The sequence below is a fragment of the Ochotona princeps genome, chromosome 7 (assembly GCF_030435755.1).
Source record: "Ochotona princeps isolate mOchPri1 chromosome 7, mOchPri1.hap1, whole genome shotgun sequence".
NCBI lineage: Eukaryota > Metazoa > Chordata > Mammalia > Lagomorpha > Ochotonidae > Ochotona > Ochotona princeps.
The window spans coordinates 74092234-74117366 of NC_080838.1; the positions used below are offsets into that span (position 1 = coordinate 74092234).

The 25133-nt window shown below is 36.9% G+C and overlaps 1 long non-coding RNA gene across 1 annotated transcript; it reads right to left on the reverse strand.

Annotated features, from left to right (window-relative positions):
- Positions 1-1457: 1457 nt before the first annotated feature.
- Positions 1458-23576, reverse strand: LOC131480786 (uncharacterized). Its single transcript, XR_009245812.1, has 2 exons — positions 23462-23576; positions 1458-1815 (listed from the first exon to the last, which is right to left on the reverse strand). It is a non-coding gene; the product is annotated as an uncharacterized LOC131480786 (long non-coding RNA).
- Positions 23577-25133: the final 1557 nt, after the last annotated feature.

The following is a 25133-nucleotide window of genomic DNA, read 5'->3' on the forward strand; positions in this document are numbered from 1 at the left end:
AGATGGTTGCAATGGCTGGGACTGTGCCCAGAATTCCATGTGAGACTCCTGCATACATGGCAGGAACCAAAGTCATCTTTTGTTGTCACCCAGGTATGTTAACAAAGAGCTCTGTCAGAAGTGCAACAGCTGGGCCTTGAACCAGAGATCATATGGAGTGCCAATACTGCTAGCAGTGGCTTTATCAACTCTACCAAAATGCCAATCCTCTATTATTTCTTAAAACTTTCAGAAGACCAAAGATTTTACCAATGAAATCTTCATTTCTTCTTCAACCATCTAATTTTATAATGTGTGTCTAATGTACATATTTTCTAGTAAAGCGGAATCACAATTTGTAGATAAGGGACTTATATCATTGTAATAATATGGGGAAAAACAGTTGGGGGGCAATAATTTTAAAAATTAAAAAGAAGAAAGCAAGAATCAGCACATTCAGAGACCGTATCATTCAAACTGACAGGAGTGGGGATGATTTCATTAAGCATTCAATGGCAAGGGACAAAGAAGGCTGAGGATACAGATAGACATATAGAAGCTCAACAAAATAAATATTGAGTAAAGGAAAGAATGACCATCTCAGTCCCTGACTGGATATTTAGAATGGAAGAGCAGTCAGAGACAAAACGGTGAACTGCAACTCTTAGCATTCAAGTTGAGGGTAACACAACTTTTCCTGTACCATGTTTTAATAACGATCCCTCTATTGTAACAGCATTCAGGAAAACACCACTACATAGAGCACTGCATCAATGCTGTAAAGGATATATTTTGTAAAACTCCAAGTCCGGGTGCAGCATGATGGGTCAGTGCCTCAACTCCTCTCCTTGCATGAGTCCTCTCCATGTGTGAGCCGGGATCCTATCCAGCTCCCTGCTGTGGCATGGAAAGAAGTAGAGGATGGTCTAAAACCTTGGGACATTGAACCAGCATGGGAGAGCCTTGAGAAGGGCCTAGCTTTAGATTGTCCCTGCTCTAGCCTTTGTGGCCACATGGGGTGAGACAGTAGATGGATGATCTTTCTCTCTGTTTCCTCTTCTCTCTGTTAATCTGTTCGTTTGCCTTTCCAATAAAAATAAATAACTCTTGACAGAACTAAATGAAAACCAAAAATTCAACAGGTTCTTTTTTCAAACAATTGATTCAATAACAAAAGGGACAGAAGAAATTATCTCTCTGAATAATCACTCATACATGATGAAGCTTTTCCCAGATTTTATAAATGTGTGAGTACAGATATAATGTTTAGAAATTAGCACGTGCTTAACTGAGAGAGGACTCTTCTTGCATCTTGATGTTCTATGCGTAGAGGCTCCAAGAAAGTAAAAACGTGGATTTACCTGTGCTTTTAAAAAGTGTTTGATTTATTGACTTAATGTTGAAAACAGAAGAATTACATTAGAATATGAATTGACTGCTGTATTGGAAGGAATAAGCACAACCTGGAACAGAAAATGCTGTCCAGAGTTTATTATCACCTCACATACGGAGATTTATTTGACAGATTCTAATCAGGACGATCATCTCCTCCCGGCACTGCTGCTGAGACGGGAGGATGACATTTTATTAAATTCATGTGCTGGTGAATTGTCAGCATTTATTTTGCTTGTATGTTCTGCAGCCTTCAGCATTATTGATCATGAAATTTTAATATTTTGCTTGGAAACATATGCTCGCATTTCACCAGCCGCCTCAGATTGATTCAGGCCTTAGCTAACCCCAAGAGATGGCTCTGCCCTTTCATGGTCTTTCCTTTTCGCTGTCCATTTTTCTCTTTTTAGCTTTCTTCATCTGAGTCCTCTGAATTTTCTCTTCCTGCAAACAAATTGCATTAGTTAATTAAGAAATACTCAAGTCTGTTTTGGTTGTATTTACAATATCCAAACTACTATGAATAAATATGTATGAAAAGATTGATATAAGAGCCATTTATGAAGACTTATTAATACTTGTCTGTATTTAAGCTTCCTGGGATGCATATAACGGTAGCACTGTGATGAAAACACTAATAACTTGGGGCTGCTGTGGTGGCTCAACCAGCTAACCCTCTGTCTGCAATCACCAGCATCATGTACAGGTGCTGGTTCATACACCAGCTGCTCCACTATCCAGCCAGCTCCCTGCTTACAGCCTGAGAAAGCAGTGAAGGATGATTCAAAACCTTGGGACTCTGCAACACTGCATGTGGGAAGCATGGAAAATCTCCTGGTTCCCGGCTTTAAATCCACTCAGCTCTGGCCATTGAGGCCACCGAGAGAACGAACCAGCAGATGGAAGAACTTCTTTCTGCCTTTCCTTCTCTCAGTAAACCTGCCTTTCCAATTAAAACAATAACAGCAAAACAGCAACAACAACAGCAAAGGAAAGTACTTAAAATTTTACAGAAATATTTTTAACTCATTCTTAGTGACTTCGTAGTATTAATAATAACAATTTACAATTAAAACAAATGGATTTTCAACTCTTTAAATTGTATGATTTTAGGCCTTTTTGTTTGTTTGTTTTTCTACTCTGAATGGCATTCTGTATATCTTTCCCTTTGAGCTGCGAAGTCATTTTTCTTTTCTCTCCTCCTCCATATTCACATCAGTGCTCGCAGAGAAGGACCAATGCTTTTCTTCACTTGTGTTAGTCTAATAATAAGATGGAAAGTCTGTTTGGGACATTGATTTTTATTCCTGACAGCTTGATTACTGTAATTCCCAGTTAGCTGGATGCTTCTCAGTCACTATACTAAAATGCAATACATACAAAGCTGAACTCGAAAACTGGTGGTCTGCAAACATGCATTGGGGAAGACAGAATCAGCATTAATCCTTCCTTGAGTCACTCCTAGAAGGATTTTCACATGGATTCTTTCTTTTAGAAAACATTTTATATCTTTATAGTAAAAAGATAATTAATTTAAATATCGTGCCATGGTAATACATAGAAGTAACCTGGAAATAGCACACAGCATATGAAAATCTTCTCTTCAACTACCTAGTTGCCAGGGGTCTTGTGATCAACATAGCCTCACAAAAAGATGACTAACATTGCACAAGGAATATCCTGTGCAACAGGAACCTCTTTAAGTGATTAGCCAATGTCAGGGGCATTTGTATGAGCAACAAATTATTTTCTTCATTCAAATCAAATGAGTGAATACATGCGGAAAAGAACAAAATTGAGATAGTAATATAACATAGAGAACACAGAATTCTATTCTGAAGGAGACATCCAAAACTTGTTTTTATAATACTGACCTCTATGACTAGTCCTAATCTATTCATATTATATATATGTAATTTTAAAGTAATATGTTGAAAATAAAATGTGCTGAACACCAAAATAACAACAGAATTAGGAATACCCTATCTTAAAAGGTTTTCATTTAGTTTGTAGAAAACAATTTTAATTTTGAAGGGGAGCATAACTTTACTATTAATAAGCTGGAATGAACAATATTTAATGATCCTATAATTGACAAATGTAAAAGATAGTTCTTTCTGAACAACATACACAAAGTTAGAAACTTTGATGTGTACAAATAGGGAAGATATTTGATACATAAAAAAGTAGGTTATTGTATAATTCATAAGCATAAAGACCTACAGTTCTTAATTTACAACTCTGAAGTATAGAAATGCTAGAAATCAATTTTTCTTTTTAATTTTTATTTGCTTATTTGAGAATGCATTTGACATCCAGATGAATCTTATCGAAAATGTGATATCAGTTGTATGTCACTGTCTCTCGGTGTTTATCCTGATTTGGTAAGACTATGCAGTGGTGTATATCTACTCCGGTCAGTAGAAGCAGTCATGTTTTATGATCTGAAGAGGAGCATCCAGGACTAGAACTAGCAACCATATGGCATGCCGGCTCTGCAGGCAGGGGATTAGCCAGCTATCCATTGCGCAGACCCCCCCAAATATTGTAATATTAGCTCCATATTACTTTTATGAGTGCATGAATTCCGAAATGCTTATAATTGTAAAGGTTTCAGATGAAGACTTGTGAACCTGTGCAGTGCTAGTGGAACTGCACACTGTGCTTGCTAATTTATTCCTTCATTCACTTACTTTACAAGCATATATTGTGCACTGACTGCCCCAATACTTAATTCAGGCACTAGAATTATAGTTTATAAATAGTTTATATGCTAAATGCAAGCATACATCTAAACAAGAATGAATTTCACTATGGCAAACAATGCGAAAACAATGCAAGGATGAGTAAGACCTTAGAAAGAGGAATCTCAATGCAAGCAGAGAAGGCTTCTTGAAGAAGCTGAAATTCAGATTGCAACAGACGTGTTAATTGGATTTAGGAAGAGCAAAGACTATGTGTGGAGGGTCAGCTAACTGTAATCCATCAAGGGTTTATCTTGGATTTCCCCAGGCATCTGATTAAATTGGAAAATGAAGAGACATCAGTCAAGAGCAGAAATGTTTGATTTTTTTCAGAAAATTCCAGGAGACCTGCATAAGATTTTATGCAAAAGCTGACATAATGATTGTTAGTGGCAAAGGTTTTTTTGTTTTTCATTAAATACTTGACATGAATAAAGACAACAGATGACACAAAAACCACTTAATGGATTGCCGTCGAAATGCAGTCAACGAAGATGAAGGCTTTCGTTAACACAGTAATCTGAAACTGTAATTCTTTGAAAACTTCCAAATAATATTCTCCTTGTGAGAGGAAAAGATGATGTTTGCTTTTGATTGTTAAGTTTAAATCAATGCAATAGCTGAAGTCAGTTGTTATCATCAGGGTGATACAATATATATGGAAAGACAACAATTAAAGACACAGCTCAAAGTAACTATGTGCTGAAGAGGAAAAGGACCTATTGCTTTGGAAATGTCTTTGACTAGAGAGGGACATAAAGAAAGGGAATTAAGCTGTTGTGGTCTTCGTGCTTCATTTTTTTTCTCTTCAAAAATGAATCCAAGGCATACAGTAATTTTATTAAATATTCGTTTTTATAGACTAAACTAGATCTGACTGCCTAAATTTATGCAGAATTTTAAAGGAAAGATTTACTTATTTTTTACTGGAAAGAGATTTACAAAGAGGAGAAGCAGATAACTTCTGTCCACTGAATTGCTCCCCAAGTGGCCATAGTGGCTGGAACTGAGCCAATTCAAAGCCAGGAGCCCAGAGCTTCTTCCAGGGTCCCAAGGCTTTGGGGCATTGTCTGCTCCTTTCCCAGGCACAAACAAGGAGCTGGATAAGATGTGCCGCAGCTAGGACACAAGCCAGTGTGCCCATATCACATCCCGGTACCTGCATGGTGCGAACTTAGCTACAGAGCAGTAAGCGGCTGAGGCAGGAGTCATACAGGCATTTAAAACCCAAAGACTTACCTTAACAGCTGATGGATTAGGTGTTAATGTTAATGAGCAGGGGTGACAGTTGACTTTAACACAGTGGCTCCTGTGGGGTCTTTGGGAGGTGTTTAGGTCATTGAAGGCTTGCCTGGGAAGGCAGTTCTCCAGGTTGTTCAGCTTTGGCTTCTCATTGGCTAACCTTGTGTTTTGTTGTCTGCTGAAGTTCTCCATTCAGCATTCACCAGACATCAGACTAACCGAGCTGCTCTATATTAAACAGTGAACCTCCACCTGAAAGACTAAGTAAACCTGTCCGCTTTCCCCAGGCTTTTTTTTTTTAAGATTTATTTATTTTCATTGGAAAGTTAGATATACAGAGAGGAGGGGAGATAGGGAGGAACGTCTTCTGTCTGTTGATTCACTTCCCAAGCAGCTACAATGGCCAGAGCTGAGCCAATCCGAAGCCAAGGGCCAGGAGCCTTCTCCATATCTCCCACGCCAGTACAGCATCCCAAGGCTTTGCATCGTCCTCAACTGCTTTCCCAGGCCACAAGCAGGGAGCTGGCTGGGAAGCAGGGCTGCCGGAATTAGAACAGGCACCCATATGGGATCCCAGCAAGAACAAAATGAGGACTTCAAGGTCCACATAAAATCATAAAAAAAGTGTACATTTAATTTGTTTACTGACAAGTGGCAAGTATATACAGATAAAAGTTATAGAAACAGGGATTTTTCAAATATTTTCAAGAATTTTGTGAATGATAAAGTAAATAATCACTAAAGTCATTATGACAAGCAATTTATATCGTGCAAAGTGACATTAAATAATTTCTTTAAATCTATTACCTCAGGCCCCGGCGGTGTGACCTAGCGGCTTAAGTCCTCGCCTTGAAAGCCACGGGATCCCATATGAGCGCCGGTTCTGGTCCCGGCAGCTCCACTTCCCATCCAGCTCCCTGCTTGTGGCCTGGGAAAGCAGTCGAGGACGGCCCAAAGCTTTGGGACCCTGCACCCGCGTGGGAGACCCGGAAGAGGTTCCTGGTTCCTGGCATCGGATCGGCGCGCACCGGCCCGTTGCGGCTCACTTGGGGAGTGAAACATCGGATGGAAGATCTTCCTCTCTGTCTCTCCTCCTCTCTGTTTATCCGACTTTCCAATAATAATAAAATCTTTAAAAAACAAAAAAGAAAAAAAATCTATTACCTCAATAATACTCAAACCTTTGAGCTTCTATTTACCTTTCTCAATGTAAGGGCTTTTTATTTATTTTAATTACAGAATTTCAAAGTGAGAGGGAGAAAGAAGATCACGTATCTATTAGTTCACTCCTCAGATGGCCTCACACGTGGTTATTTATTTTGATACTTAACATGGAGACTTGGCATTTGGCACAATGATTCAACATCAGATGGCTGAGGCTCATGCAGAGCACACACCTTGCAGTCCCAGTTCATTTCCAGTTCTGGTTTTCTATTTACCCGTACATTTGGCGGCAGTTGATAACTCAAGTGGCTGAGAACAGAATTTTTGACTCCTGATTTGAGAATGGCCCAGATTCAGCCATTTTGGGCATTTGGGTAATGAACAAGTATGTGGAAAATATTTCTGTTTCTATATCTATTTCTAGTTAACTAATTAATGAATTGTACAAAATAAAAACGATTTGGTCAGAATTGCCACTTTGTCTTGACAACAGCCAATCCAAAGCTAAATCCGTCCCTGTCGTTTTCTAATTTAAATGCAAATCCTGTGAGGCTGTATGGACTCTGAGGGACAGGCACTGCAATGCAACGTGCATTCCTTATTATAAGACCAACTTTTTTCAGTATAGATGCATGTTCTATCTTCTGAGGTTCTTGGTATATACAAAAATTCAAACAACGTAGTATTGTCAATATGATACTACTTCGGTAGCTAGAGTTCACTGTGTGTTGACTCACAGCCATTTGTTGACAGCTGTGAATACTCATGTTTACTTTTACGATGTCCCCACATAGTAACTTTGTTCATCTCCTCTTATTCTCTTTATCTGCTTATCAAGAATGACACACGGTGTGGTTTCACTGTAGCTCTTCTTTCATAAAATATGAATGCTATCATAAAGCCCAGTGTTTTTATAGAATGTCTTTTTCTGCTGAAGGGCCAGCTAAACTATACTATAATCAGAATGCTATGATCATGACTTATGTAGATATTTTTCTTGGCAAAAAACAAATAAATAATAATAATGATAAAGAACAAAGCACTGAAAACAAAAGCCAAAGGCAATGAATTCAGTGGCAGGCTTGGGTTAATTATGTCCTCCAGAGTTCCACAAAGCAATTTCAAAATCCCAGAGTGAAAGGTTAGGGCCTTAAGTGTTGAATGTAAGCCATTTGGATATGCTCTCAGACCCTGCATTGTCAGGGGTCAGTCTCAGATTTGTCATAAATCACAAATACATTTGACACAATACCCACTCTCTCGGATCAGCAAATCTGCCTATCCACAATGCTCCGCCAAATTAAAAACAAAAAAAGAAAGAAAAATGAAAATATTTTTCTGCCAAAAACAATTATTATTTTACAGATCTCTGAAAGTTCAGAACAGAAAATGTTTTTGTCTAACATGTAGGTTCTACAGAGCAGCACTTGAGCCAAAGCCATTGCCAAAGGAATAAGTGATTCTCCACAGCATTTCACGGGGAAAGACCCTCTTGTCTTCATAGTAGTGGTTATGTTTAAAGGTTCACCTTGTGTCCTTTGCTTCTTCTTGAATAAACTTTGCCAATATCTTAGTCCAATACACGCTTGTGTCTTAGTTACCAATGATCAAGAAAAAAGGAGGGCCCAGCACGATAGCATAGTGGCTAAAGTCCTCACCTTGCACGCACCGGGATCCCATATGGGTGCTGGTTCTAATCCCGGTGGCCCTGCTTCCCATCCAGCTCCCTGCTTGTGGCCTGGGAAAGCAGTCGAGGATGGCCCAAAGCTTTGGGACCCTGTGCCCACATGGGAGACTTGGAAGAGCTCCTGGCTCCTGGCTTCAAATCGGCACAGCACCGGCCGTTGTGGCTCACTTGGGGAGTGAACCATTGGATGGGAGATCTTTCTCTCTGTCTTTCCTCCTCTCTGTATATCTGACTTTCCAATGAAAGTAAATAAACAAAAATTTTTGAAAAAAGAGAAAAGGAAAGCATAATGTTCTTACAAGCTTGTGGATTTCTTTTATATTCCTGCAAGTATATTAAGAATTTAATTTAAATATTTGCCTGGAGAAATAAAACTGAATGTTGAATTTGACAAATGTAATTATGCTAATTTTAGGGCTATTTAAAATGAATAGTAAAACTAAGTTTTCTTTTCTTTTTCCTGACAACTTTTATGGGTAGAGATATGGGAAAAACAAAGCTAGCATACATTCAGCTTCCCAAAGCCTTGGGATCCTGCACCCGTGTATGAGACCTGAAGGAATTTTATGGCTCCTGGCTTCGGAACAGCTAAGCTCCAGCCATTGTGGCCGCTTGGGGAATGAATCTTCCTCTGTCTCTCCTCCTCTCTGTATATCCACCTTTCTAATAGAAATAAATTTAAAAACAAAAAAAAACCTCTCCCCTATTGATAGGGGAAGACATAAACTCTCAAATCTCTTAAATGGAAAATAATGATAATAAACAAAAATTAAAGAACATTTGTCTTAATTTTTTCATAAATAGATACTTTTGTCTCATTGGCTGGATGTTAAATTACTGGATCTTTAATATATGCAAGACGGGGGAACAAATACAGTTTTGATTATTTAGGCAATATGTCCAACTAAGCACAATACACAAGATGGAGAGAACAAACTTTAGGTTAAGCAGCCAAAGCTTTCCACCAGAAGATAACATAAGGAGAAAAGATTGAAAGAGGTTCAGACACAGTCAGACACAGTCAGTGGAAACATTATACAGTTATTTAATATTAATTGTAGCACACAGCATACATTCATGACTCCAAAATTGTGTAGTCTTGGATTTATAGTAATGCCAAACAATTTTTACAACAGGACAATTAGAACAAAATTTATCTAAAATTAAAACTTTTAAAATTTCATCTGCTTATTCACATAAATAGATTTAACAAAGATACAAGACTTTTAGAGGAAACTACATCAGATGTCACCCTTGTTTATTTGAGGGGTTTTTGCCCACTTAGAAGAAACATTTTGCAAAACTCTCATTTATAGAATCTAATCATTTGGAAAGCAAATGCTATTTAGCATGATTCAAATTCAGATGAAATGGTTGCAGACTTCTAGATAAACTATATTTCCCAGTTTACTAAAGTTATAGGGATGTCACACATTCAAGAAATTGTTTAAAACAACAATTAGTTTGTCAAAAACTCTTATCAGTAAAAACAGCTTTCATCTTTTCTTCTTTTTATGACAACAGAAACTTCACCTTCGACGTTGGTATTAAATTTAAATATAATAAAAGATTAATTAATTGCGAGAGCACAATATGAAACATAGATTAAATAGACTAGTGGGAAACACACAACGGCCTAGTGAGAAGCCATATTCATCTCCGTCCAACCCTTTAAAAGCATGTTGCTGGCTTCATTGTCACAGCGTTCCATAACAATGCAGCAGAAGCTTCATCCCAGGATGTCGTGGGTGTATTCCATGCCCTCCTGACCTGCTTTCATTGCTGCCTGAAACATTTCAGGGTGAACTGTCATGATCAGGCATGCTTCCCTACCTACTCATACACCACAAGATGGGTTTTTGCAAATCTCTGAAAAATCATCAATATGCCAAGCTTAAAGCCAAGCCATATGCCAAATAGCAAGAAATGATAAATACTGACATGAATGTTGGACTTAATAGTTATGATTCATTTCATTGTGTTGATATCCTTAAGTGTTTGATTGATAAATACAGTCTAAAAAGTTGAATTGTCATATAATATATATGTAGTCAATCTCTCTTTCAAAATTTCAAAATTTACATGTTAAAGATCCACTCTGATGAACAGTGGCGGGTAGTTATCACTAGTTTTAAATAATCCTTTTAGAGTTAACTTATCTTATTTATTCTCTCTTGAATCTCTTACAGTGTATTTTAAAAAAAATTACAAGCATATATTCTTTGATAAATGATTCTTTTGTGTATAAGGACCAATAAGAAATGAAATATAATTTTTACATCAAATGAAACAATAACAGTTTTAAATAATATCTAAACACTAAGTCTAAAGGCAAGTTTTTTCTGGTTTTCAAATTTTAATTTATTCAAAATAGTGGCTAATTATACGTCACATGCATCATTTGGTTGATGTATTTAAGGTCCATGCTCTGAATTCTTCCTAACTATTACTAGGCCATTTATCAATATTTTTAATAGTAAATTTTTTTGTATTCTAAATCTAGCTTTTTCATGTTAATGCCTAAATTAACTTCCAGCTGTTGTATTTTCTCTAACCCAGTCGTTAGAACCGAAGACTTGATTTTAAGGTTTAAACTTTAGACAAAAATGCTCTATGTTGCATTCTGATGTCTGAACTAAACTTCAAATGAAGGCAATAATATTTATTTTTCCCAATTATAAAAATATTAGTTTCTATTAATAATTCTGATGTTTTCAGCCTCATTAGCAAAAAAGCTTCCTTAAGTCTTTTCTGAACAGTTTTAATCAGTTGACAGTTGTACTATAAATCTGTTATGACATTGCATAATGAAATAAATTCTCATAATATTAGTTATGCAATGTTTATTAGATATAAGTGTAATATAAAAACTTTTTAATCAAGTAATTATTAAGGAACCCAGTTAATCATATACAGCATTTCAGATGCATGGCATCATGAATGGAGTTTCCACAAAATAACAAAATATTCATATAAGTAATTAAATAATCTTGTTATCACCTGTCTCAGTGGTGAAAACAATATAGACAACTGAGGCTTAAGTAATTATTTTACTTTAAATTTTTTGGTTCATAAAAAGTTTGTGGTCGTTTTACTGAGAGAAAAATGTTTCAGACAGAATTTGAGAGTATATCAGGATTAAATTTTCTATTAGGAAAGCAGAGAAAAAATAATGCTTACATCTCTCATTTACTATTTAATTGTACCAAACACAGCACTAAGTATTTCATGTGTAGAATGCAGAGTTAATAAAAACAGGAGATAAAACAAATTGAAACCCAATTTAACCTTTTCTTGATGCTAACAGTGGTGTATACCACAACAGTAGCAGTTTAAGTGAATTTAAATTAAACTCACTTCCATTAAATATTATTTTTCTTACCATTTGTAAGTTTTATTATTAATTTAAATTGCCTTTTCATTTTTCTTATCTCCTCTTAGCTCTAACTCTCAGATTTCCCCATCTATACTCATCCTTAAGAACCTGACTCCTACTTACCAATTCTCTATTTTTAAAAGAAGATTTTATTTATTTGAAAGGGAGAGGTATAAATAGAAGGAGAAAAAGCAAGAGTGGGGCGGGGGTTCCTCCTGCTGCTGGTTCACTCACCAAATGAGGCTGGCACAGGCTGAAGCCAAGAATGAAGATTTTGATTGGGGTCTCCCTCACGGGCTGTAGGGGCCCAAGCACTTAGATCATCTTTTGTGGCTTTCACAGGGGCATTAGGATGGAGTTGAATTGGAACAGCAGACAGAACTTCGATCAGCACCATGTGTGATGCTGCCATTACAGGTGGCGGTTTCACCCACTCTGTCACAATGATGGCCTATTTAGTTCTTGAACCTATCCTGGTTATATTGCTCTTTCATGAAAACTTGTTTTGGCTACTTGACTACAAATTAAGATCCATTTGGACAAATATTTGTCAATGCTAGGGTACAAATAGAATTTCTGTATAATATGCAAGTTAGGTATGTTTGAAGACGGTGCTTCTCTTGTTCTGATTACCTGCCAATTACAGATTCTTTTACAGGGATACACGATTCCTGCATTTGTATTCAATACCTTTCATAATTTGTGTTTGCTTTATGCTTTATTTATCATCTTGCTTTTCAATGCAACTGTTTGATCTATGATGAATACAAAACCCAATTGTTTGTTCTTTTTTTTCTTAAACATTGTATTATATCTAGCTGATACGAGCAGATTTATATAGGGAGAACTTATGATATATATGAAGGGTATTAAGATTTTTCTATAAACAAAGATAAGTGTGCCTAATACAAATATAACAGAATCCCTTAGGTGAGTGATAACTTTTCAAAGAAATGCAAAGTCACTCTGTGGGAGCTATTCTGAAATATTTCATCCAAACAGAGTGATAAAAGATAAAAGCCATGACAGGTGAGGACCAGACCAACAGGAGCATAACCCCACCTAAAAATCATTGATGAAATTGGTAGGCATAGCATTCGTCAGCATCTGTGCATGCCTGCAAGTAGGAAATATTAAAATAGGGACATCTGCAATGTCCATAGACATGGATGGCACAGAGATCCTCTGTGTAGACCTTGTGCTGGGATTGGGTGAGAATTGTAGCAAGGCTGGGCTAACCCTGGGCATTGATCGGAGTGAAAAAGTGGAAGTGAGACCGTGAGTATACTGACAGTCATGATAAGTAGCTTCTCCCTCTGATAAACAATGAGTTCTCAACCTAATTTGGATGTCACCTTGGACTCTCATGCCACACCTGAGTACTAGTCAGAGTGCCCAAGCCTAACCCTGAACACATCTTTGTATTTCCATTGAAGGTGCAGTCACTTCACCAAGCCACAGAGGAACAATTTAAAAAAAAAAAAGAGCAGAAAACCAATACGCATTTCCACAAATGCCTAAAAGTAAACACAGAAACACACATCAGAAACACATTAAAACTCCCCACAAGAAACATACATTTCTTAAGCATCAGAATATGAAAGAAAAGATTGGTGTCTTACAATGAATGAAAAAAATCACTGGGTTATTCAAAATCACATAAAAATCATTGACATAAAGAAGTACATATGCGATATGGATGAAAGATTGTGCAGAGATTGAAAATATGAACAGAACCAAAACAAATATTAGAAATGAACAAAATAATATGGCAAATAGCAAATACACTGGAAAGCCTCGTCAACACACTTGGGGAATCAGAGGAAAAACTACCTGAGACAGAAAACAAATCAGCAGAAACAGGTCAATCTAACATAAGGAAGGCAAAGACAAAATCAGTAAGCTCAAAACAGACATCCAATATTTCTGGGATATTATCAGGGAACCAAACATGTGTATCTTAGGAGTCTCTGAAAGAGACAATGGAAAACAAGAGCTATTCCGGAAACTAAGAGCAGAAACCTTCCACTGTGTGGAGAAAGGGGGACGTTCGAATACAGGAGGCTGGTGGAATTGCTAACAGGCTTCATCAGAAGCAACTTTCACCTTGACTTACCATACAGAGTTAAATTGCCAATAGTAAGGCATAAAGCGATACTCTGTAGGAAACGCTATAGCAAAAAGACCTGGAAGTCTTGAAAAAGAGCCATAAAAGTGCACACAATTAATGAAAATATGAACAAGTGGAATTACATCAAGCTATAAAGTTTCTGCACTTCAAGGAATCGAAGCAAAGTGAAGACACAACCAGAAGACTGGGAGAAAATATTTGCAGATTACAAAACTGTCAAAGGATTAACATTCAGGATCTATAGAGAGCTCAAGCAACTCAGTAACAGCAAAACAGATTTCCAGTTAAAAATGGCCAGAGGACATGAGCAGTCAGTTTTCCAAGGATGAGATACAAATGCCCAATAGACACATGATAAAATGCTCAGTACCTTTTGTCATCAGGGAAATACAATAAAACCACAATGAGGATATACCTCACCCGAGTTAGAATGGCTGTCATCCCAAAACTGAAAACAATATACCTGGTGAGGGTATGGGGGAAAGTTTCCTTAATCCACTGTTGATGGAAATGTAAATTGGTATAGCTATTACGAAGGACAATTTGGAGATCCTTCAGAGAAAATAAATCTGCCATACAACACAGTCATCCCACGTCCAGATATTTACCCAAACAAAATGAAGTTGGCATACAAGAGAGTTAGTTGCACACCCATGTATGTGGCAGTACAATTGGCAGTAGCTAAGATATGAAATCAACTCAAATGTCCATCAATAGGTGACTGGATAAAGAAAATGTGATATATACACACACCATGGAACACTATTAAGCCTACTAAAAAAATTGAATCTTGTCTTTTGCAGCAAAAAGGATATAACTGTAAAGCCAGAACAATAAAGTAGGGATCAACTGCAATGAACTATGTGCATAAAATTATAGCATGAGAAACTAAAAAAGCAGCAATATCTATTAGTGATAGCTAAGAAAGAGTGTGTGGGAGAAAGCAGAGAGGAAATATTTTTTATGATACTTGAATGAGTTGAAAATAACATGATTATTAATTATTTAATAATTATTATTTAATAATTAATACATAATGTTTGTTGTTTAAGTGACATTAAACTGTATTAAACTTGGAATTTCAACAGGGCTAGCATGAGTTAGGGAGTCCATGACTTTTGTTTAATATGTCTTATATCTGAAGGCACTAGAAAAACCTTCACTTGGGCATGTTTTGTATATGGCTGAAAAGAAGGTGGAAGTCCAGGTGTGAAGGCTAATACGAGGATATAAATTGGGGAACTCACGCACTCAGAAGTAGGTGGAAACAAACGGGGAGATGCCCATATCAAGGCGGTAGGGCCAGGAAAGGGCAGTGACAGAAACGTCAGAGACTTTTCTGGAAGCTTTGGGAATTTTGTTTAGAAATGTAGAAAAAGTAAATCTCTAGATCACGGTTATTTGTAATTTAGACATTATGGTGGAAAGAAAACGAGAGAACCAAAAGAAATAAATGTAAACCAGATAATGTGGAGATTCAAAGAAATATTTATCAATGGAAATACATTGCAAATTCTAGCTAAAAAACTTGACAGAGAAAAAAATCATTGAATATGGCATGAAGACATAATCAATGATATTTGAAACCAGAGTGTGGACATATTCAAATGCAACAGAATAGCAAGCAATTATTAGATCCAGAATTTGCATCTGAAACTAACAATTATTCAATTATTTTCTTTTCCCATGTTCAATTTTTAAAAGGGAAGCATGTTAAAAACATTATTTTTTTTTAAAGATTTATTCATTTTATTACAGTCAGATATACACAGAGGAGGAGAGACAGAGAGGAAGATCTTCCGTCCGATGAGTCACTCCCCAAGTGAGCCACAACGGGCCGGTGCTGCGCCAATCCGATGCCGGGAACCTAGAACCTCTTCCAGGTCTCCCACGCGGGTGCAGGGTCCCAAAGCATTGGGCCGTCCTCTCCTGCTTTCCCAGGCCACAAGCAGGGAGCTGGATGGGAAGTGGAGCTGCCGGGACTAGAACCGGCGCCCATATGGGATCCCAGGGCGTTCAAGGCGAGGACTTTAGCCGCTAGACCACGCCGCTGGGCCCAAAAACATTATTTTTTTTTTATTGGAAAGTCAAATTTACAGAGAGAAGGAGAGACAAAATGAAAGCTCTTCCATTCGCCAGTCCATGGCCCAATTGGCCACAACAGCCAGAGTTGAGTTGAGCCTAAGCCAGGAGCCAGGAGCTTCTTCTGGGTTTCCCACATGGGTGCAGGTTCCCAAAGCTTTGGGCTATTCTCTACTGTTTTCCCAGGTCACTAGCAGGGAGCTTGAACAGTATGGGATCCTGGCACATGAATGGCTAGAACTTTAGCCAGTAGGCTACTGCGCAAGGCCCTGTGTTCATTCTTAATGTTTGCATGTCTTTATTTTAATCACAAAGAAACTGAACAGAGAGGGTATAGTTTACAAGCATAGGCTCAGAGGCCAGAATTTTAATTTTGGATTTCTAATCCTCAGATATGAAAATAAATTTCCTTGTATTGTCATTGAATTAAATATCTTCCCTTTGTGATGTGATCAGCTCATGCATGTAGGTAAATGGCATATGAACAACAATCAATTTGAACTAAATAATTCCATTTGTAGATGTAAAAACCACCAAGCAATTTCACATCACATAATTGTATAAATCACTGTAATTACATTATGTTCATATGGTGCTAAAAATTGATAGGCTGACATTGAAGCAAAATGATTAATTTGATATGAAAGGATAACGTTACTAATCATAATATCAGTCCCAAATTTTGAAATTCATTCTCCTAGAATTTTATGAGTTTTCCTGTAAACAATATTTAAAACCCTACTGGAAAAATCCCCAAGAGAAAATATGGTAACAAAATACTTATTTATTTGTCAAATATTTTAATTTCCTGGTTACAACTTGTTTATATCCATTACTGAGATTACAAGAATATTTGGCCACAAAAAGTAGCAATCCTTTTTTATAGTTAACCTTATCGTCAGTGATTTATTCAGCAATAAACTCAGCCAGACTCTGAAACGTCGGTCACTCCTTGGAGCCTGAGATCTAACATCATGAAAAGCTTCAAAAGTTTTAAAATGACAAAGTCCCAGCTCTCTTGATACTACATATCATAAAGGGAGTATCAGAGGGAGTTTTTTTTTTATCTAGTTATGACCCTAGATTTCTTTTTCCCATTATTATTATTATTAATTATTATTTTCCATTATTGTGTAGGTGTAAGAACCTCCCCTCCTCCTCATGCTCCCCTCTTGCCATTCCCCCCATAGTATCACAGTAGCGTTGTCCTTTAGTAACAGTTACAATTTGCTTATTTAAGTGTGTTATGACATTGTGAGTATTGACAAAGGTAGAAAATCTAGTATCACATTGTCAAGGGGAATCCACTTTTTATTCAGAAGTAAAGATGTGCACTTCAGCACACCTTCACTGCCTGGTATGCTGTCTCCAATATAAAGTTCTTCTTTGAGAACACACACACATTATAAGTGTTAACCTCTGTAAATATTTGCTTTGTAGCGTTGCCTTATATTAGAGCGAACATATTATATTTGTCATTTTGTGACTGGCTTATTTCACTGAGCATAATGGTCTCCATTTGGGACCATTTAGTTGCAAGTGGTAGAATTTTATTTTTTTTTTAAATGGTTGAGTTGTGCTCCATTGAGTAGATATACCAGTTTCTTTATCTATGTCTCTTTCAATGGGGAGTTGGGTTGTTTCTGTGTCTTCACTGTTGTGCATTTTGTTGTTACAAATATAAGGTTACAAGTTGCTTTCTCATATGTAGATTTCACTTCATTTGGATATATTCCCACAAGAGAGATAGCCAGGACGGACAGTAGACCAATTTTCAATTTGTCTAATCATTCTCCATACTGACTTCCCTACAGCTGCACCCGCCTGACTCCTACCAACAGCGGAGTGGCTGTGTTTTCCCCCACATCCTTGGCAGCAGTCACTGGTAGTTGTTTTCTATATGTATGCTGTGCTCTCTGAAGTTAGGTGGAGTATTAATGTGGTTTTTATTTGCCCTTTTCTAATTGCTTGGGAGTTTGTGTAGTTTTTCATCTATTAGCCACCTGAATTTTTCTTTTGCAAAATTCCTGCTCATTTCCTTTGCCCATTTCTTCACAAAATTACTTGTTCTGCTGTCATTTAGCTTCTGAAGCTCTTTGTATCATGGATATTAGTCCCTAATTGGTTGTGCAGTATGCAAAGATTTTCTTCCATTCTGTTGGGTGTCTGTTCAGTTTATTGATCGTTGCCCTTGCTGTACAGAAGCTTCTTAGGCTGATGTAATCCCCTTTGCTTATTTTGACTTAGACTGTGTGTGCTTATGGAGACTTTTTAAAGAAGTCTTTGCCTAGGCCTCTATCTTCAGAGTGTTTCCTATGTTTTCCTCTAATAGCTTGATGGTTCAGGGATGCAGAATTAGGCCCCCACCCCATTTAGAGATAATTTTTGTATTAGATGAAAGGTAATTTGTTCCTTACTGTGCCTAAGATTTCAATGTATCATTTATAAGTACTTTTATGGACCCATCTTTCTTTTCTGATAAATTATTTTAATGTCAAAGATCTCCAACTATCGCTTTTCAATACTGCATGCAACAAATTTGTTGAAATAAAACTGTTGTAAGCTCATGTGTGGGAATAATGAGATAATCAACCTCCCTGAGAAAGTAAAGGATGTGCCAGGTTGAGGTTTGTTCACAGAGAAAAGGAAGTGACAGGATCAGAGGAACTGGTAGACCTTTAGTCCACAGGGGAGCCAAGTGCCTTCCCTCCAGGATTGACACAAGGAAGCAAGACAAGCCTGAAACCTGCCAGGAGCTCCCACACCTACTAACAGCCACTTTTATCAAAAGATTTACATACAATTTGTCACACAAAATAAAATCATTTCATTATGCTGTTAAGTATGATTTTATACTGAAAAAAAATGAGTACTTGATTTCCTTTGTAGGATCTCTAAAAATTATATTTGCATGCATGATAAAATTCTCATGAAAGATTTATTTCTGAAATTCAAATATTTTGACTTTTTGAAAATAATCTGACCAATTTATAGCTCTGAAATTCACTGCTTTAAAAATGTGAGAGAGAGATAGATCAATTTTCATCTACTTATTTACTCCCAAATGGCCTCAACACCCAAGTGTGAGCCAGGATCCAGGAAGCCCATGCAGGTGTCCCAGGTGAGTGTCATGGCCCACCTTTCCCTCTTTCCCCTGATACTTTGGCAGGAAGCTGGATTTGAAGCAGAGTAGCTGAGCTGTGACTCACTTGTATTCAGGTATGAGATGCTACTGCTGCAATAAGTGGTCTAGCCTGTTTTACCACAAGATAGGTCCCTAAATGTCACTTGAAAAATATTCAAATATTCACAATAAGAGAAATAACATAAGTAAATAAACATGAAAGTGGCCTTTCTTTAGGAAGTAGAAATCAAAACACATAAACAGGAAAAAGCAATCATAGAAAACTGTGACAATTCCATTCTCCTGAAGTTAAGCTTCAGCACACATGCAAGAACCCAGAGAAAACCTGGGATATCTTTCTATTATCAGCTGGCTCCCACTATATAGCATATAAAATACAGGGAAGCAAAACCCCTGTGAATGCAATGGAAGTGCAAAATTCTTTCACTGTAAGTCAGACATCTACAAACAGCAAAATTGCAATTAAAAAATACTACAAAACTGTAATGGATCTGAATAACAATTTGAAAGTAATTTTTCCAGTAGTTGGAAATTCATATCAAAGAGTAACACTGCAGGAGTGAGATCTGTTGTGTTCTTCAAAAGCTCTCAGTCTTTTGTCCATACCACACTGGTGCAGCACAATGTGACAGCTTTTCTTTCACATGTAAATTAGTGAAATAAATATTTGGTTTGCCATAACAAATGTTGTTTATTTTCACTTTATTTCAGAAGCAAAGAGAGACAAAGGGAGACAATAAAGAGAAACAAACAGAAAAACAGCGTTGAGGGTCTGACAATACGGCACAGTGGTTAAACTATCAATTGCAGTGTCAGTATCCCATATTAGAGCAGTTGTTCAAATCCTGGCAGTTTTCTTGCCATCTAGCTGCTTTAACTGTGAAAGCAACATGAAATGGCCCAGGTGGCTTGGGTCTCTGCCGTTCACTTGGGAGACCGGGATGCAGTTCCAGACTCCTGGCCTCTGCCGCATGGATATTTGGGAGTGAACCAGCAGGTGTGAGCTGTATTTCTCCTTCCCTGTCTCTTCCTGTGTGTCACTATGTCTTTCAAATAAAGTGAATAGAGAGCAATATAGAGAAAGGTCTTCAGCCTGCTGTTTTTACTCCCTAAGTGCTCACTATAGGCTGGGCTGGGCCTCGCTGCAGCCAGGAGACGGAACTACAGTTCTGTCTCCACCACAGTGGCAAGGGTCCAGGTATGTGACCCATCAATGCGGTCAGCCATAGGCATGTTATCAGGAAGGTGGACAGCAAGAATCCAGAGGTCACACCATGCACTCCAGGAGGAAATATCCCATGTGGTGATGTAAGGGGCTGCAAAACATATCTGCCACTACTAACTCACCTTTAAGGGTTTTCCCCAACTTTTTTTGTGAGTAATTCACACTCAATAGTAAAACACTGATAATAATATAATTAACCCTGATAGATCATTTCATTTTGTATGTGTACTAACAGATTCTGCAACATTTTCACATTGTTTTCTAAATTAGTTTCAGGAAGCAGATTGTTTCATCCATGACTACTTCAGTATGTGCTGTTCTAAACACGACGTTTAAAAAAGAACAAAATTATAATGCTGATGACAATTTGGTTTTCTTATGACTTTTTTCTTCTTTGAATCTTTGTACAAATAAAAAATTGGGGATTATGAATTACAATTTACTCAACTTTTCTTCGTTATTTATTACTCTCAGTCTGTAATTTCTAGTTTCACATTCTTTTATGTCCTTCTTGTATTTTCCTATAATTAATGAGTGTATTATCAGACAGTCTAGATTTACAAATTTCATGTGAAAATAAATTATTCCGAGAAATATTGTGTATTTTCATTGATGTATGAATTAGGTCTAGTTAAACTTGCAGCGTGCATTCTTTAACTTAGTTTTGAGGGAAGTTTAAAACATATTATTTAGAGACTTTCTCACCAAATAAAAACTAGCTTAGCTCTCACAGAATGGGATCCTTCGTGATTTAGCCCTATATTATAAGCACAAATGTCTGGCAATAATAATGATCCCATCATACAGTCCTCCAAGATCTACTCACACAGTCCTTCATTTCTCCTCCTGTCTTGCAGTCATTTCTGAAAAGCCACAAATTATAATCTTGTAAGCTATGAAAGGGGATTAGAGTCCGCTGAAGCCATGAGGGGGCATGCATAGCTACAATTATAAAGAATATAGTTTGTGTTAGGCTCACTGCTGTCATATTGAAGGTTAAAGGTGCTGCTTGGCATACATTCCACTTCAGAATTCTGATTTAAGTTCCAGCTGATCCAGTTTTCATCCAGTTTCATCTGCTTTACAAGACAGTGGAGGGTGGGCACAAAAACTTTGGCCCTGACACTCATGTGGGAGAGTAGGGCAGAATTCTTTGGGTACTGGCTTTCGGCTGGAGGCTCTGGCCAATTAGAAAAAAAAAATCCGTAGATGGAATATCTCTATAGATACATACATATAGAGACACAGATATAGATATTTTTCTGTCCCTGCTACTTTGCCTTTTTAATTAGTAATCATTACTAAAACTAGTACTCATCTGGACTGTTTTTCTATTTTATTCAGAATACTTACTATAATCTCAAATACTAAACAAGGCATAAAATACAATTTTTGGAGGAGGACAAGATGTCATGATTTCAGAGAATTCAAAGGCTATGGTATTGTAAACTCCGGTTGGGCTGAAATTTTCATGCTGGATTCCATAACAGACAATTTCCTCTCCATTGCAGCCTTGCCATGTGTGCAATGATACAGAGATTTCTAACACACAACATAATTCACTCAGTGATTAAGTTGTTAAATCACTCTCATTGACTTAACAGTGATTTTTAAGTTATGTGTAGAACAATTCATGATGTTGTTGGCATTCCTCCTAATAGGGCTCAATAATTACACAAGCCAAAACAAACTTCTGTTTTTATTGCAATTATTGACCTACACAGGCTTCTGGAAATTGCCGTTTCCTAACACCACATTTTCCTCTTACAAATCTTGCGTTAATGCCACTCATAACTGCTAAGATGTTTATTGATCCTAAATATTTGCTAATATGCAAGCAGTGACCACTCCATCTTTGGAAATCTATCCATTTTGCTCTTGCAAAAAAACATGGGAGAGAATTCACTATAACTTCTGGTTGTGCTTTTTCAGCAAGGGATTGCAGTCCTTTGCCAGGCATGATCAAAGCTGTGGGATAATACAATAGATCTGCCTGGAGTGCTGATTTTATCCAGATAACACACTTAAGTTCTAACTCTCCTCAAATTCATCACAACAATGCCAGCTGGATTATTTATATATAATGAATTATATAAATATATTATATAATAGATTTATATATAAATATATGTATAACAGTGTAATATTTTATACAAAGTAACTTTTTCAATATTTACAGGGGTAGATCATTGAAAATTTAGATAATTTATTTTAACTATTAAATTTTTCTGATACATTTAAGCCAGAAAATATTGACAAATGATGAGGTTTCCTCCTCATGATAAGTCAGGAAGTCGTGATCTAGCCAGGTTCCTTCACTGCTTGTCTGTCTAGGCAATTGAAACATAGCACATGTAAAGTTTAAAACTGACTGAATTGACTGTGGAGTAAACACTGAATTTAATGAGATCAGCCAAGCTGCCTGGTCATTTTATTGGTCTTGGTCATATTTAAAATAATGGTCTCTGTGTCATATAGATATGTGACAGAATTGAATATCAAGCCAGTTGACAGAATATACATTCATCCAGGTACGGCAATTTTGTCAGCTATTAAACTAATTCGTGTAAAATAAGTATTTTGCATAAGCATGTTTTAAAAATCAAACAAAATTTGTCTCTTTGGGCTGAAAAAAAATTAACGTTGTAGTTAAATACAGCCCACCAGTGGTTAACGCTATCCTTGGAAAGCACTCTGACAGCAGCATTGCCTGGAGAGACCCCAGTGTGGATAAGGGGCCCGTCGCCCTCACAGCAAGAAAGCACAGTTTTTGAGATTTTCATCAAGTGTGTAACATGAAAGTGTACCCCATGCCAACTTTTTGGCATCATTCTGTGCTACTTTTCTAGGAAATTCTCTTGATATAGATCAAAAAGTAGTGAGTGAAGTTCTTGTCATTTGCGTCCACTTGTGGAGGGAGTGTTTTTTTTGAAATGTGAAACCAAGATTGAGAAATTCCCCAGGTGCAGAAGACAGTAGAATATCAATTCTTTGTAGTTGAAACAAGCATTCTAAAATCAATAAACATGACAAAAACAAACTTTAAACAAACGGGACAGAAAGGAGATTATTTTTCCAGCAGACTGACTAACTTAAAACGTATCATTTTGCCTTTGTGTCTGTGATATTACATTTTTATATTGCATTACCTTATAGTACCAGAACTATAGCACCAGAAGTTTCTGTGGTTTTAACAGAAAAAGAAGAGCCCTTCTAGGCTATTTCTTCAGAGTCCTCCTAGGTATAGATTCAGCTGCACATCATTAGTGAGCAATGATAGGAAACCACCTTTACCATGCTTCATGTTTTTACCATGGATGGGTGGCAGCTTTATGGAAAACATGGTTCTCTTATTAAACAGAATTTTTTTATTTAAAATTTCCAGCCTTCACTGGGCTCTGGTAGGCTCACTACAAGAATTAAGGCTTTATAGGTAAATAAAAATCATATATAATTCTAGAGCACATATGATCTTGATTTCTACAGAAATCAAATGAGGAATAATTTGTTTATACAGAATGTTGTTTATATGATGTTGTAGAACTACTTTTTCTCCAAACAATTGAACTATCTATCTAGTCACAAGTCCTTAATTACTAAGAATAAATGATGCTGTGTGTATCCACAGCAGTTGTGGAGCCTGGGAATCATTAAAGGGACTTTTGGAGTTAAAAGTAAAAAGTTTTGAAATACTACAGGGATATTATAGCATATTAGCTAAACACAGAAAGAAGTAAACACCACCACCAACTCCATCAGTCATCAGAATGGCAGACCTAGACACGTGGCATCAAACTCAGACACCTTAGCCACATTATCTAGATTTGGGTTCCCTCCTGGCCCCGCCCACTGCATCTGTGTGATTTTGCAAAATCTAGAGATCTCTAATTGATTTTTAAACAGTTGAAAGAAGACTCTGACAAGCTCTCTCTGCCTTTTTTCTATAAAAACATTTCCTAATCCTCATCTTGGACATTGCAGGTAGATTCTATGTGCAATATTTTGCTCATTTTTAATACATTTTAAATAAATTCATTATGTTAAAGATGCTATCTTTTTTGTTTGAAAGGCACAGGTATAGAGAGAGAGAGAAAAAGAATGATAAAGACAAATATCCGCACATTGGTTCACTTCCAAAATGGTCAGAATATCCAAGGCAGGGCCAGGTAGAAGCCAGGAGCCTAGAATTCCATCCAGGTCTCTCACCTGGTTCACTTATGGGAAGCAGGTGTCGCGGGCAGTTCCTTAACACACTGTGCCACTTTGCTATCTCTTGAAGTACAACTTAAATACTATAAGAGGAAACATGTGAATGGTTAAATACCTGAAGTTGCTTATACTGCTGGATTCCTTACACATTTCACATACAGAATAAATGCACTGCAGTGTTTTATGTCACTTTTTATTATAAAAACAGAACATTTCTGTATGTTCCCTTATTTCTAGTTCCACTGTAAACTGGAATTGCTCTTCTTCCAATTTATATTGAGTTACTTTTCATTATCTAGGTTAGAGTACATGTTTTCTTTCATTGCTTTATTGTGTTGGGTTGTGAAACAATACCTTAAAATACTGAAATATGGAGCTTATCACCTTTGAATGTATGACTCTACTTTTCCATAGATTGTAGATTATTTCAGCATGTATTAATAGTGAAAATTTTTTAGAAATACCTAAATTTTCTTATTTCCTACCGTGGTTCTAAAAAAAACTGACATCTTATTTTGAAGCAAAACTTCTAATACACAGTGTTTAGATGAATGAGTGCCGAGCACAATGCACGGTAATTTACAAAGAAACTTAGATCCATTACGTAAACTATTTACAGGAATACCTTGAATTAATCACATACAATGGTGCATTCCTCTGCTTCTTAACTAACACATGAATTTTTACTAGTATTGTGTTTTCTGATTTATAAAAAGCCTACAACCCTATGACAGGCACATAGAGTCTGCTGTGGGTT